Source organism: Lactuca sativa, chromosome 1, assembly GCF_002870075.4.
Source record: "Lactuca sativa cultivar Salinas chromosome 1, Lsat_Salinas_v11, whole genome shotgun sequence".
In the NCBI taxonomy this organism is placed as follows: Eukaryota; Viridiplantae; Streptophyta; class Magnoliopsida; order Asterales; family Asteraceae; genus Lactuca; species Lactuca sativa.
In genome coordinates this window covers 192,876,454-192,890,972 of record NC_056623.2, presented here as the reverse complement: position 1 = coordinate 192,890,972, position 14,519 = coordinate 192,876,454, and positions in this window count along the sequence as shown.

The window sequence follows — 14,519 nt, the reverse complement described above, 5'->3', positions numbered from 1 at the left end:
TGGCCTAAGTTGGTCTTTGATTTATCCAAAACATCACAACTTACCAATTTCAAATGTACAAGAGTAGAAAACTTTTACTCTTACATTTGACAAGTGTTTTAAACCTTCTTTGAGACATGTCACTCAAGTTACAATCTTGGAGTATGACTCTAAGACTTGTATTGGAATGAAGTATGACTCATCTTCTTGATTTAACCACTTCAACAATTCATAGCTCCTCTTTTAGCTATCAGAATGCACTTAGAGGATGAATTGTGATTAGGTCTCTAAATCATTAAGATGATCATAAAAACTGATACTAAAGTACTCTCCCATCTTTTTAGATTTTAGAAACTTTTATCTTTCTGCCTAATTTGATTCTTCTTATTCGCTCTGTCATACATTGGAACCTTTTTCCAATGTCTCAGAGTTACACTTAAGCTTGTAAGTATAATCATATTTACTGAGGTTTTGTAAACTATGACGAATAGTCTTATCAATCTTTTGTGGTGGACTTAATCAGTGCACAAGAATGTGTACTCGATCCCTTAGTCCTTTACTTGACTCACACATCCATGTGACTGAGTAATTAGTCTTAATTTTTTCCACTACTTGAAAGTTCTCATTCATCATGCTATACAACTTGCATGATTCCAAGTTCCGGTCCAATTGAAACTTGGGTGATGAGAATCTTTCCTTATTTGGTAAATTTAGACATTACCACAAATGAAAGAATCAATTTCATATTTCCACTCTTGCTATTAATGGAATCATATAAGCAACAATTTTTCCTCAAATGCCATTGTAAGGATATTTTAAAATAAATAAAATCAAATTTTTCCTTTTATTTTAAACTTTGCGGAAAACTTATCCTTACTATCCATATGAAAACTTGTTGTTATCTATTCCTAAGCAATATCTCATAACTCCTAAGAAGTAGCTCAAGAATCCGATCTTCAAACTACGCGATAGAAATCCATCTATGCGATCAGATTCAACATATTCTTTCTTTAAGTTTCTTCACTTTTTCTTTGATTCTTAAAACATCACCATCTGACCTAGTCACATCATGTATCAAGAATATCATAATAGAAACTTAACAGAGTTAGATAGTGGACTTTGCCTGAAGTAGAGTCAAACTTATTGACTTTAACATCCTTAGGTAAATTTGGCAGCTTCGCAACCAATGCCCCTTTCTTTGGCAATATAAACATATGGACCCTTTGATAATGGTACACAGGACTATCACAGACTTAGCTTTTCTCTTTACCATTTGGTCAACCCAATTGACTATGGCCAATCCCTTTCCACTGGGAAGAGAGAGCTTTACTAGATATCCAATGTCTTCATTGTCAATGTCCATAAAGTTTTAGGAAGTTGATCTTATCAAATAGATAAGATCATTAAGGGTCTTGTCATAGTCTGTTTCATAGGTGTTCCAAAAGAACTCACTATGTGACTTAGAAAGTGATTGAACCACCAACTCTCTCAAGACTTTGACACCCAACTCTCCCGGCTTGTCAATATGTGACTACATCTCCAAGACGTGACCACACCTAGACCTTGCCTTGCCAATTGGGATTGAGTGACCTTAAACTTTTCAAGAACTTGTGGGTTGGGGAGAATAATTAGAGGAGGTGAATGAAGTATGATTTCCAAGGGACAACATCTTCATTTAGGAAAGCTTGTTTTAAGAGATTTGGGAAGATCATAAATGTCTAAACCAGACATCTTTTGGGAGATATTCAAGATAGTTGATCTTAAGTCCTTAATATGACACCCAATATGAAATATTAAGGCTAGGACCCAACAAACTATTTTATAACTTATAAGAGGTATGCCGTAATCCAAGCTATAAAATATTTGAAGGTAGGTGAATGACGATTCACCAATTTCCACCAAGATAAACGAAATGTATTATTAGGTTTTAATTGGTTTTTGAAACTCCTAGATCTCTAAGATTCATTGAACTGTTCAATGGCATGTTTCAATCTCGAGTGTGCCCTTCAGGTTTTGTGACTAGGATGCCGAGGATCACAAAACAAGGTGTGAAGTAACCATGCAAATTACTTGGTACCCTTAAGTGTATACCCCTCAATCGATGTGCCGGTTACCCACACACGCTCCATCGATACTATGATAAACATTAAGTTACCCTTTGCCTACCTTGTTAAATACGAGTTAGTGTGCCGGTTAACCACACACGCTCCACTAACCGACTTAAACAAAGTGCAAAGTGTAATTTCATGGATTAGCACCTTATTCACATTTTCCTAAGTAACTAAGATTGGGTATTATTAAGAGTTTAGTTACTTAGTATTTATCATTAATACTTTTAATGAAGGGAGAATTATTGTCCTGTCAAATCCGTTCAGCTAACGGCCCTCCACCAGTCAAGCAAGCGGTGGGTGAGAGTGGACACCCATTAAGTTGCCATTTTATAGGCAACAACCTTATACCCACCTTATAGAACGGCTTCGTGAATGAGGCGTATTAGCGGTAAGACTGACGTTACTCTTATACATATATATATATTATTAACTTATAATATTATAAAGTATAAGGGTTGAATTTTAACTCTTTAAAATTCTAAGGGCTAACTTGGAATTAAAGTATTCATAAGTGAAAACTTTACAAATTCCAAAACTTGAGGGCAAGTTTTGAAACTATTCAAAACTAATTAATTCCATAACTTATGTGTTTAAAGTAGTTTTAATCCAAAAACTCTTCAAGTTCCATAACTTGAGGACAAGTTATGGAAGACTTTAAACTAATAAAAGAATTAACTTTTTCCTTTATTTTATAACTTATGGAATTAATTAAGATTACACTTTTTTTATTATTATTTAATGAAGAGACTCTTGGTCCTTCATAACTTGAGGACAAGTTATGGAGTCATAAAACCATTTTAATTAGAACTAGACTCTTCATTTTTTGTAACCTTTGCCAACTTTTATGAGTTTTATTAAACTTAAATGTGACTTTTCATATAACTTGAGGACAAGTTACAAAAACACATTTTAGAATCAACTCTTAGATTAATTTGGATTGAAAACAACTATTTCACTCAACTTTTCTATTAATCTAAGCAACTCATAAGAACAAGATAATTCAAATCAAATTTTTTCATGTAATTAGTCTAAACCTTAAACTAATACAAAACATGAATCTATTGACAATTATCTTTGAAATTGGATTAGCATGAACATTACCACATCAAAAACAAGTTTATAAGTCCAAAAACATCTTAGGGTAATGTTCCTAGTCCAATTCCAGCCAAAAAAGTCGAATTTATGCTATCTGGGGGTCCAACTCGTCGAGTGCACGAACCAACTCGGCGAGTTGGATGCTTTTTGCCTTGGACTCGGCGAGTCTGCTGGGCAGACAACATCAAAACTCGATTTTCCAGCTTCTTTTGCAAGTATAACAAGAAAACAAGCCTAGGCTCTGATACCACTGTTGGGTTTTGAGCATTCTAACACTCCTAAGTGTACATGCAACCCTAAATACCTTGGATCTATGTTTTCTCTATTATACATACAAATATGAACATCCAAGGTATTATCCTAATCTAGCATATAAAATAATGAATATAACAAGATAGAATACATACCTCTTTCATGTAGAAAGTCTTCATGAAGCTTGAGTGCCAAGTGCCCCAAGTGTGACACCTCAAATGGTTCACACAACACCAAATACACTTGGAATAACTTGAGAGAATTCTACACTCATGAAAATCGGCTAGCCCTTTCTTACTCTCTCTAGTGGCCGATTTTGGTGAATAATATGATGCTTATATAGTTAGGGTTACACCATGTAAACCCTAATTGACATGGCCTTTCATTTCCATGAACCATGGGTACAAATACACCATGGAGCATCCATGGAGCATCATATGGGTTTTAGCCCAACAAGATAACCCATGGAGCATTAGCCTACTATATAAGTATGGATGATTTACAGAATCAATCCATATATTTAATTAGTCTTCTTTTGATCACTTAATTAATCCTAGATTAATTCTTGATCAATACTAATTAAATAATCTTATTATTCTTATTATTAATATACTAGAACTTATAATATATTAATAACCATAAGTGTCTTATTTCTCTCATTATAGTCTATCCAAGTGCATGATGCCATGCAACCCAAATGGACCATTCCGGGTCGGGTCAAGTCTTACCAATTATAGTTATGGACTTAGACATTAATCCAACACAAACAACAACCATCGAGGTTGCAACACTAGAAGATGCAGCTCCAATCCGCAGAGAGTTTCAACCATCAAACTTTTCTTTGGATTCGGATGACGAAAACATAGAGAACATTGATACAAGAACAGACTCAAGGATTTTTTACTCTCCCATCCGCACTCCAGGGGGAACCTTCGTTATCTGCCCAAGATAACTCTGATCCCGCCTTCCCAGTTCAAGATAATTCAGCAGGATGTGCTCAAGTGTAGGGGGAACTGCCTTCTCCAACCGTAGACTCTTCTGACATTGAAGACATTCCCTCCACCGTAGCTGCTAATCATCCTAAAACCCGTCTACACATATGGGCAAGAGACCACCCACCAGGTCAAATTATTGGCAACCCATCCTCAGGAATCCATACTCAATCGTCCAAGGACTTATCCGACCATTTTCACTACACAACATTTTTGTCCTCGGTCGAGCTACGAATGATCAAAGAAGCTCTACTCGAACCAGACTAGATTTTCGCAATGCAAGTAGAGCTAGAAGAATTCAAAAGAAATAAGGTATGGCAGCTCGTTCCATATCCGCAAGGCCACACCATAGTTGGCACTAGATGGGTGTACAAGAATAAGTTGGATGAATCTGGTGCGGTTGTCAGGAACAAGGCAAGACTAGTTGCCAAAGGCTATAGTCAACTTGAAGGTATTGACTATGATGAAATGTATGCTCCGGTAGCACGAATGGAAGCCATCCGAATCTTCTAAGCATATGCGGCACACAAAAACATCAAGGTTCATCAAATGGATGTCAAAAGTGCTTTTCTCAACGGCGAATTAAAGGAAGAGGTTTATATTCAGCAACCTCCAGACTTTGAAAGCGTCGAATTTCCAGACCACTGCTACAAACATGAAAAAGCAGTCTACGGTCTAAAACAAGCCCCAAGAGCATAATACGAGACCCTTTCTGGATTTATTGTCTCGTCTGGTTACAAACGAGGAGTGATTGACCCCACTTTATTTAAAAAAGAAAATGGTGATGACCTTATGCTTGTACAAATATATGTGGACAATATCATCTTCAGCTCAACTGATCAAAAGATGGTGGATGAATTTGCTAAGCTCATGACCAACAAGTTTCAAATGAGCATGAATAGAGAGATTAACTTCTTTCTAGGACTTCAAGTGAAACAAGTCCCTCAAGGGATATTCATTCATCAAGCAAAATACACCTCAGAATTGTTAAAGAAATATTCTATGGACAACTGCTCTTCGGCTAAGGTCCCCATGGCCTTCGGATACAAGATATCTGCAGATCCGTCAGGTGAATCAGTTGATCACAAGACTTATAGAGGTATTATTGGCTCATTTATGTATCTCACTGCCAACCGACCTGATATAGTCTTTGCAACGGGTGTATGCGCAAGGTACCAGGCTGACCCAAAAATGTCACACATGACCGCAGCCAAGCAAATTCTACGGTACTTAAAGGGTAGCAAAACTCTTAGCTTATGGTACCCAGCAGGAAACGATTTCAGTCTTCAAGCATTTACCAATGCGGATCATGCCAGATGCAAACTTGATTGCAAAAGTACCTCAGGTGGATGTCAATTTCTAGTTGGAAGACTCGTCAGCTGGTGTTCAAGGAAACATAATTATGTGTCATTGTCTACCGCAGAAGCTAAATATGTGGCCGCAGCCAGTTGTTGTTCACAAGTCTTATGGATGAAAACACAACTATTAGACTATGGTTACAGAATGCTGCAGATACCAATCTATTGTGATTCTAAAAGTGCCATAGCGATTTCTCACAATCCTATTCAACACTCCAAGACCAAGCATATTGAACTACGGTATCACGTCATCAAAGACCACATCCTGAAAGGTAACATTCAACTAATTTTTGTCTCTACTCATGAAGAGATTGTTGATGTTTTCAAAAAGGCTCTTGACTCGAAAAAAACTCAACAGTTTCTTACAAATGTTAGGAATGATGAACCCGGACCCACAATTCTTTTTGAATTGATAGGTACCACAGACCATCCTTGGTCTTTGTTGCGGTCCTAGTTGAAGTTAATTATGATAGATGGTTTTGATATATTCTATATACCGCAACCATATATCATACTTATACTTCAATGGTCATTATTGTTTTTTTTACTAATCTTTGTTCAAGTGCCCCTCTTAGCTCTTATACCGCAGTCATCCATCCGAAGACATATCATCCATCCGCAATGAAGTTTCATTCCGCAGTCACTTTAATTGATTTTCAGACTGTTACATTCTTATGAAAAAAACATCGTGTGCTATTTAATGATCCTTCATTAAATAGAGTAAACATTAAAAAAAGCATTCTTTGTGCATCTGTCTCATTTTTTTGAATAAACCTCGTGTCAGACCAATTTTAGATATGATGACAAAAAAAAAAAGATTTTCCAAAACCAAATCCTTTCAATCTGTCTCTTCCTATTACCCTAAAACATCAAATCCGTTACAACTTCTGAAACGACCCAAAAATACGACCCGAAAATTTCATTTTTAATATAACCAAAAATCATAAAACGGAGTATATCATAATAAAACCATGCGTTGCGAATCTTAAAACCATACTAAAGTACAAATGAGAAAACGGTGTCACAACTGTATCAAAACATATCTAAGATAGCTGATCAACTCCCAGGATAAAAACTGTAGCTGTGGTGTGTGCAATGCCATCATCCCGAGCTCTTCCCTTTGCTTGCGGAAGTACCCGAAACCAAAACTGAAACTGTAAGCACGAAGCTTAGTGAGCTCCCCCAAACTACCACATGCCACACAATAACATATAAAGCACATACTGGGCCTTGCCCACTGCATCGGACCGAAGTCCGGCTAACCGGGGCCTTGCCCCCTACATCGGACCGAAGTCCGAAGCTGACTGGAACATCGGACCGAAGTCCGAAGCTGACTGGGACCTTCGTCCCCTACATCGAACCGAGTCCAAAGCTGACTAGGACATCGGACCGAAGTCCGAAGCTGACTGAGACATCGGACCGAAGTCCGAAGCTGACTGGGACCTACGTCCCCTACATCGGACTGGAGTCCGAAGCTGACTGAACATAGCATAAACATATCAACTGGCATAAACACATAAATCCTGTCTGAACCACGAAGGCATCAAACATACTAACTACTACATCGGATCGAGGTCCGAAGCTGACTGCTAGCTAAACGGGCCGGCATTGTGGCCTTAGACCCGTTCCTAATGGAAGGAAACTCACCTCGTGAACTGGCTCTGGAAACTAACTGCTGCTGCTCCGGTACCTCCCCGGCTACAAATCCATAAGCACACTTAATCAAATGATAATCACTGTACTGGGGTAAAATGACTCTTTTACCCTTGGTCAATGTCAACTCTCCCGGTCAAAGTCAACCCACAGTTGACCTGACTCGCCGAGTTGGGCCGCCAACTCGCCGAGTCTCTAGTCTCATTTCACAACCCCACTCGTGGCTACTCGTCGAGTATGGCATCGACTCGACGAGTACTCTCTCGATCCACGAACTCAGACAATCTGCATCCGACTCACCGAGTCATATGAATAACTCGACGAGTTGTTCTTGAGCTTAAGAAGATTGCCTTGGACTCGCCGAGTTGTATGAACAACTCATCGAGTCCCTCCATTACTGAGTCTACCCTCCAACTCACCGAGTCCACTCTACTACTCACGGCTTCCACTCGACAACACTCAAAAAGGGGAAAAACGGGACTCGCGACCTAACTCGCCGAGTCGTTCTTCCGACTCGCCGAGTCACATCCATGCAACTACTCTAAACTCGATTCTGCTTGAATCCAGCGCATAAAAATGATAGATATGAGTCCAATAAGCTGATCCACCACGTAAAGTTTCCAACTTTACGTGTACATACACATGAAAAAGGAGATAAAGGCTAAAAAGGCACTTAGGAGAGTAGATCTAGGGTTCTTATGCAAAGCATCTTCAAAAAGGCAATAGACCCGGGCTCTACAACTCCTAAATGAACAGATCTAGGGATATCTCGACCTATTAAGGCATCTAAACAACTATAAGGCTTGGAGAATGCATCAAACTAGCCCTAGAAGAGTTCTAATGGAAATCTAAAGCATAAAACAGAAGGAATCCGAGAAATACCTCAATGAATTCTGATTTTGCCCTTGGATCTTTGCTCAACACCTCTTCTCCTTGCTCCTTTCTTCTTCTTCTTCTTCAAGCCTTCAAAATCCACACAAAAGCAGTTAAAACAAATAAGGGATGGATTAGGGTTTTCTCACAGCTCTCTGAGGGTGAAGGAGGCGAGTTTGGGGCACAAAGCATTGCTTAAATAGTGAGCAACCCGGGGATTTAGGGTTTCTTCCAGACAGGCAGACTCGCCGAGTCCCGAATATGGACTCGCCGAGTCGCCGACTAACACGTGCACGAAATCTCGTCCCCACTCGACGAGTCGGGCCACAGACTCGCCGAGTCCCTCTCAAAAACTTCTAAATAAATACCACAGAAGCAAAGTACCAAGAATCGGGCGTTACAATTCTCCCCCACTTGTCTCAGACTTCGTCCTCGAAGTCTGCTACGGCTGAATCTACAAATAACTCCGGGTAGTGCTCTCTCATTTCTTCCTCAGCCTCCCATGTTCACTCAGACCCCTTCCGGTGTTGCCACTGTACCTTCACTAACTGAATTGTCTTGTTCCTCAAGGTCTTTGTCTTCCGGTCCAGAATCGCGATCGGCCTCCCAATATAATTCAGGTTGCTATCAACCTGAATATCCTCTAAGGGAACAACTGCTGACTCATCCACCAAACACTTCCTCAACTGAGACACATGGAAAGTGTTGTGGATCTGGCTAAGCTCTACAGGAAGATCCAACCGATAAGCAACCCGACCCACCAGGGCCAAAACCCTGAAGGGACCAATGAACCTGGGGCCCAACTTGCCCCTCTTCCGAAACCTGATGACACCCTTCCAGGGTGAGACCTTCAGGAGGACCATATCACCCACCCAGAACTCCAAGTCTGAACGCCTCCTGTCGGCGTAGCTCTTCTGCCGGCTCTGCGCAGTCTGCAGTCTACTACGGACCTGCTGAATCAACTCGGTCGTCTTGAGCACCACCTCTGTGCCCCCAACGACTCGCTGACCGACCTCGCCCCAACAAATCGGGGTCCTACACTTCCTCCCATAAAGCATCTCAAAGGGAGGTCGATCAATGCTCGCATGATAACTGTTGTTATACGAAAATTCCGCTAACGGAAGATACGTATCCCAACTGCCACCGAAGTCTAGAACACATACCCTGAGCATGTCCTCGAGATTCTGAATCGTCCTCTCGCTCTACCCGTCCGTCTGAGGGTGGGAAGCGGTGCTAAAATGAAGACGAGTACCCATCTCGTCGTGAAACCGCTTCCAGAATCTGGATGTAAAACGGACATCTCGGTCTGACACCACCGATACCGGCACTCCATGACGTGCCACGATCTCACGCACATAGATATCGGCTAACTTTTCTGCCGATATACTCTCCTGAATCGAGATAAAATGAGCACTCTTCGTCAACCGATCCACTACTACCCATATCGAATCTACCCCTTGTGCGGTCCTGGGAAGCTTGGTGATAAAATCCATGGTGATGTCCTCCCATTTCCACACGGGAATGTCTAACGGCTGCATCTTGCCGTGAGGCCTCTGGTGCTCCGCCTTGACCTTCCTGCAGGTCAGGCATCTCTCAACATACCAAGCGACATCCCGCTTCATGCAGGGCCACCAATAATCGGGTCGAAGATCTCTATACATCTTCGTCGCCCCTGGATGGATAGAAAATCGAGACTTATGAGCCTCGTCCAGCAACACCTGTCGTACTCCTCCCCAGTACGGTACCCACACTCTCCCATGAAGTGTCAGCAATCCCCGACTGTCATAATCAAACGAAGCTACTCGGCCCACTATCCTCTCACACCTTTTCCTCTCCTCCTTGAGGCCCTCACCTTGAGCCTTCTTGATCCGCTCCAACAACGGAGTAATCACTGTCATCCTCAAACACAAATCTCTGATAGATGCTGCCGACACTTTGCGGCTTAGGGCGTCGGTCACCACGTTGGCCTTCCCTGGATGGTAAAGGATCTCACAATCATAATCCTTCAGCACATCCAACCACCTCCTCTGCCTCATGTTCAGACTCGGATGATCCATAAGGTACCTCAAACTCTTGTGATCCGTGTAGATAGTACAACGGACCCCATAAAGATAATGCCTCCAAATATTGAGGGCAAACACAACCGCCCCCAGCTCTAAATCATGGGTAGGATAGTTAGCCTCGTGAGGCTTCAACTGCCTCGAGGCGTAAGCTATCACATGGCCTCGCTGCATCAATACTTCTCCCATACCTGTGATTGAGGCATCACAGTAGACTACGAAGTCCTCTACTCCCTCTGGCAAGGTAAGGATCGGAGCCTCGCACAATCTCTGTCTAAGGGTCTCGAACGCTGCCTGCTGCTCAGGCCCCCAACGAAATACCACCGACTTCTTGGTCAGTCGGGTGAGCGGCACTGCTATCTTGGAGAAATCCTGAATGAACCTCCGGTAATACCCTGCCAACCCTAGGAAGCTCCGAATCTCAGATGGAGACTTCAGGACCTCCCACTGCATCACGGCCTCTATCTTGGTCGGGTCCACCAAAATACCCTTCTGGTTGACGAGGTGACCAAGGAACTGCACCTCGCGCAACCAGAACTCACACTTGGAGAACTTTGCGAAAAGTCTCTCCCTCCTCAAAACTTCCAGCACCTCCCTCAGGTGCTCCTCGTGCTGCTCTTGCGTCTTGGAATACACCAAGATATCATCTATGAATACTATCACTGACCGATCCAACATCGGCCTGCACACGCGATTCATGAGATCCATGAACGCGGCTGGGGCATTGGTGAGCCCAAATGGCATCACCACAAACTCATAATGACCATACCTGGTCCTGAAAGCAGTCTTCTGCACATACTCATCCCTAACCCGCATCTGATGATACCCGGAGCGTAGATCAATCTTGGAGAACCAAGACGCTCCCTGAAGCTGGTCAAACAAGTCATCTATCCTCGGGAGTGGGTAACGGTTCTTCACCGTTACCTTATTCAACTCCCGGTAATCTATACACATACGATACGACCCATCCTTCTTCCTCACAAACAGAATCGACGCTCCCCAAGGCGAACTGCTCGGCCAAATGAAACCCTTGTCTAGCAGCTCCTGCAGCTGCATAGACAACTCCTGCATCTCAGGGGGAGTTAGGCAATACGGTGCCTTGGCTATCGGAGCCGCACCAGGAATCAGGTCGATCCCAAACTCAACCTGCCTCTCAGGAGGTATTCCCGGTAAATCCTTGGGAAATACATCCGGAAAGTCTCGCACTATCGGAACATCATCAACTGTCGTCTTGCCCTTCTCCCGGGCATCCAAGACATAAGCTACATAACCAGCACAACCCTGCTGAAAATAGCGCCTCGCCCTTGCGGCGGAACAAAAGGTCGGTCCGCGCTGTGGCCTCTCGCCCTGAATCACTAACTCTCCCCCACTGGGAGTGCGAACGCTCACTAGCTGAAGCTCACAATCAATCACCGCCCCATTGGGGCTTAGCCAATCTATGCCTATAATAACCTTATTCCCTCGCAGGGGAATAGGAACCAGGTCCACCGAAAACTGCTCGTCAAACAACTGAAGAGAACACCCTCTATGCACTCTGGCGACCCTCACGGTCCTGTCATCTGCTATCTCAACCTCTGGTGGACATTCCAGCTCCCTTGGAGCTCTGCTAAATCTCTTGCTAAGCGCAAGCGATACAAATGATTGGGTAGCCCCCGAATCGAATAATACCATAGCAGAAATGCCGTTCACTGAGAACGCCCCTATATAAAACATACAATCATAAGCAATAATCAATCAATAATAAAATAAAGATGGAGGGAAGATACATACCCGTCACCATATCAGGAGTCGCTCGCGCCTCCTCTGCTGTCATCTGAAACGCCCTACTCTTCGCCACTGGCGCCTCGGCTCGGCCCTGACGGCCATCTGTAATCCTCAAAGTAGCAGGGGCAGGTGCAACCACCTTCCCTACTGTAGCTAAACTCAGACACTGGGACTTTTTATGTTGTGACATCCCCAAAAATCTCGGCCAGAAAAGACCGATTTCATTTATGCTTTTTAAACATTTTCAGAGTAAATCTTTTTGATTTTAAAAAGAGATGCGGAATTTGTTCCCAAAAACAAAACATGATAAAATAGATATTTATCAAAACATTTCATATAGAAATATGATTTCATTTCATAATCAAAAGTCGGGATGTCATGTTCCGATATAGATCATAAAGCATAAACGATAACATCACAAGTCGTTCAACAAATATATACATATACAGACTTGTAAACAAAACAACTTGATGATTCGCCCATCTTAAGCTCTTGCGCCACTTCCTGTAATACAAATCAACTGAGTGGGTCAGGCTTGGAAGCCTGGTGAGCATATAGGGTTTTCAAACCCACAATAATTATATTTAATTACAACAATCAACAATAAACCCGATTACCCATTCCCGTTATCCTCACCTTACGTTCCTAAAAATAACGTCTATTATAAGGAACTTATTTCAGGATTTTCATCGGGACGGACATTACTGCAGAGGGGCTTCCTCAACAATAAGTGTCCTAAAGGCAACCATGTGGGGGATAGAGTACACCGGTGAACACGTCGTTCACAACACCTACAGGTAATGAGTCTGCTAGTGTTCCACAGGACAGTCTAGAATAGTTTGTGGTCGTCATCCATACTCTGCTGAATGACTAGAATAACACCAATAACACCGAGGCCTCTCATCTGTTTATTACACACCAATTATCTACCCATGTTCTACCCAACATATTAGTAGATAAAAATATACATTTTTACTCACTGTTTAAAAAAACTATATAGCATGCTTTAATCAATACATATTCCACATAACAGATGAGGCATACACACATAACACGTATTTCATAGAGAATATATCAGATCTATGAGATAGAAGAGAGTGAATATACATTCACACATATAACCACAAAATATATACACGTAGCACGTATTTTATATTAAATACTTCATAATATTGCGTTGGAAAGAAAATAACTACACATTCACATCCCGTATTCTTAAATACGTTTAAAAATTACTTGTATAATATCGCGTATTGAAAAGGGACTATACACTCACTTGATCAGAAGATGATCCGACAACACTACGGCTTATAGAAGTAGTATTTCTCCGTAGATCTGGAAGATCTTCACAAAAACCGGGCTCCTCGCGGGCAGGGCTTCGGCTCGGGAATAACGCTCTTCGGGATCCTCGGGGCTTCGGATCTTGCTTCGGGGCTCGGGAATGATACCGAGGCTTTGGGATATGATTGGCACACAAATCGAGGCAAAACTTAGAGAGAGGGAAGAGTTTGAACAAGAGAAAATGGCTGATTTCGAGTTCTATTTATAGGCTGAGGGTCTGGGATTACGCGGGGCGTAATCTCAAATTACGCAGTGCGTACTCAGTACGCGGGGCGTACTCGGTTACGTGGGGCGTACTTTGACGTCACTGCATGCGTCGACTAGTGGCACTCGAGTATTGGTCAGACAAGTTGCATCCGACTGAGTACGCGGGGCGTACTCAATTATGCGGGGCGTAATTGACTCGTCGAACTTCTAAATTGCGTAACTTTCGCATACGAGCTCCGTTTTCGACGTTCTTTATATCCACGCGAAGGTCAGACCATACTCTACAACTTTCATTTAGACTGCGTCGGCTAATTTTGACTTTTATTTTTATTATTTATTTTTAGAAGGCCGGGACAGAAAAACTTCGTTATAAATTCATAACTTCTTCGTCTGACGTCCGTTCTCGCCTAACTTTTCATCGTTTCGCTACTAACAACGAGATCTTCGATTCTCATTCAGATTGTTTCGACTAAAAACCGCTCGATCTCAAATCGAGTATTTGGGCTGCATACTGCTAAGTCGAAACTTAGAAAAATCATAACTTCCTCATACGAAGTCAGATTTGGGCGTTCCTTTTATGCACGCTCTCGGTTTAACGAAATCTACGACTTTCGTTTAGATCGCTAAGGCTAAATATCGTTCTATCTTAAATTCATATTTTACGTCACTCGACGTCGTGCCGGTTCTGTCGCGAAACTTCGACAGGTCATAACTTCTTCGTTATAACTCGGATTTTGGCATTCCTTATATCTCCGGAATCCTTGTTTCAACCACTACAACTTTATGCAAAGATATCGGGCTTATCTCACACTTTAATTTTGACGCTTATTTTAT